General features: G+C 45.5%; 1 pseudogene; it reads right to left on the minus strand.

Moving 5' to 3' along the window:
* Positions 1–821: 821 nt before the first annotated feature.
* Positions 822–938, minus strand: LOC124555558 (annotated as a pseudogene).
* Between the last annotated feature and the right edge of the window lie 1,699 nt (positions 939–2,637).

A 2,637-nucleotide genomic window follows, 5' to 3' on the forward strand; every position in this document is an offset into this window, starting at 1 on the left:
AAGGCACAAAGACTCCCGAAAAATACCAAGCCTCTGTCTAATAGCAACAGGTCTCCGCGGCCAAGCGCCACCCCAAACAGCGGACCCGCAACTCGTAAAACTAACAGCTGTAATCAAACACCACTCAAGTGAAACATGAGCTAATTGATACAAGTCAAGAAAATGTACTTCACCCAGGCCTTAATATAAATTGCACAAAACCTTCATATCTGCCATAATTATGAAACAGTAACGTTTCTCAAAGGAGCACAGAGCAGTCACCGCTTAACAACATCACATGGCAAAATGATGGCGTTATAAACGTCTTCCCCAAAACAGCTTAACTGAGCAGGGGGAAATCATTGATCTCAGAAAGTTACTTCAAACAGGACAACAGTCAATAAGTCACCTGGGATACACAGCCAGAGACTTGTTTGCGCCAAGACTGAAATTTCTGTTAGAAACGAAAGCTTACATTTAGGAGGTAGTACTTAATTGCTAGCATTTACAAGTAAAACTCTCATCCAAGGAATTAGATTTCAGAACGGTCTAAAACACAATTTGAACAGCATACATTAGTTCGACAAATTTCCTTGAAATAATTAAAAGATTAAATAATAAATTCAAGAAAATATGCACAGCACTCCGTCGTCAGGCCACAAGTGGCCCATCGGGACCATCCGACCGCCGTGTCATCCTCAGCTGAGGATGCGGATAGGAGGGGCGTGTGGTCAGCACACCGCTCTCCCGGCCATTACGATGGATTTCTTTGACCAGAGCCGCTACTATTCGGTCGAGTAGCTACTCAATTGGCATCACGAGTCTGAGTGCACCCCGAAAACCGGCAACAGCACATGGCGGTCTGGATGGTCACCCATCCAGTGCCGTCCACGCCCGACAGCGCTTAACTTCGGTTATCTAACGGGAACCGGTGTATCCACTGCGGCAAGGCCGTTGCCCAAGACAATATGCCAAGTAGTTAAAAGTAACCACTTAATAAACCAGTTTTACCACAGAGCTCATGAGCAATTTAACGGCACTAAATACCCAAGTTCATTAAACACTAGAGTATCAACAAAGGGCCTGACGGGTCACAGGAAAATAGCACTGGCTTGAAAGCCACCAGATTTAAAGTACCAGACAGCTTGTGGCGTAAACAAGTAACAGTAAGGCAAATGTAAGGTAGTACCTGCAATGGCAAGCAGCCATCATGCACGTGCGGAATAAACACTAACCACTCAATCGATCAAACTCAAACAGACCAGCCGGCCACTTTGGCCGAGCGGTTCTAGGCGCTACAGTCCGGAACCGTGCTGCTGCTGCAGTCGCAGGTTCGAATCCTGCCTCGGGCGTGGATGTGTGTGATGTCCTTAGGTTAGTTAGGTTTAAGTAGTTCTAAGTCATGGGGATTGATGATCTTAGATGTTAAGTCCCACAGTACTCAGAGGCATTTGAACCATCAAAGAGACCAGTTATGGTTAACAATCATTACAACGTGTGAAAAACAGAGGCGGGCAAGTCACAGGGCGTGCGATACTAGCCATTGCTACATCAAGATGTTTTTATTCCATAATTTCAGCTCAATGCAAAACGCCCGCATCCAAAGTGCACAGCATGTACATAAGGGACGACAAGCACACTGAAGGGCAGCCACTAATAACGGTACACTCGTGACTAGTCAGTCCCCGTTCAAATAGAGCCAGTCGACGGGCCAGCCACTGTCCGAATTGTCCTGTCGCCACGTACCCAGAGCCTTCCATCTCCACATGCTCCGGCGTGTCTTTTAAGACTCCGCGCCAGCGTTAACACACATGAAGCTAAGGGCAAATCATGACACGCAGTGAGGCGCCAGCAAATGAGGGGGGAAGAAAAGACGAAATGAAGCCGCTACGGCTCACTTGTAAAAGATTTACCGTAGTAAAATAGGATGGCTCATTTTGCAATGAAAACTATGTAGTCCTGTGCGTAAGATACAATTAAGCCCAAGTTTATGTTTTGATAGATGTACAAAGTGTCCGATAAATCCCACTGCCGCTGTCGGCTTAATACAATTAGGAAAAGAAAATGTTATCCCTCATTTTAAGCTGACGAAAAGCAGTGTTATCAGTATCGTACTGTTTAGTTTGAGCAGTGCGTTGTGTGACTTGCGAAGCCATGGCTGATGCGAGCGAACACAGTTACAGTGTTGAGGAGCGATTAATGGTGTGTGTGTGAGTGCACGAACCTCCACAGAAAGGGCAGACAATGACAGAGATAACGAGTGCTTTTAAATACACCTTTGATGAGGCCCCACTTCGTAGAGCAACCTCTCTTGATGGCGTGTAATGTGATGTTGTTGCAAGCAGTGTCAAATACTGCCAACGTAATGGACATACAGGGTTATTACAAACGATTGAAGCGAATTTCACAGCTCTGCAATAACTTTATTATTTGAGATATTTTCACAATGCTTTGCACACACATACAAAAACTCAAAAAGTTTTTTTAGGCATTCACAAATGTTCGATATGTGCCCCTTTAGTGATTCGGCAGATATCAAGCCGATAATCAAGTTCCTCCCACACTCGGCGCAGCATGTCCCCATCAATGAGTTCGAAAGCATCGTTGATGCGAGCTCGCAGTTCTGGCACGTTTCTTGGTAGAGGAGGTTTAAACACT

This window comes from Schistocerca americana, chromosome 1 (assembly GCF_021461395.2).
Source record: "Schistocerca americana isolate TAMUIC-IGC-003095 chromosome 1, iqSchAmer2.1, whole genome shotgun sequence".
Classification (NCBI taxonomy): Eukaryota; Metazoa; Arthropoda; class Insecta; order Orthoptera; family Acrididae; genus Schistocerca; species Schistocerca americana.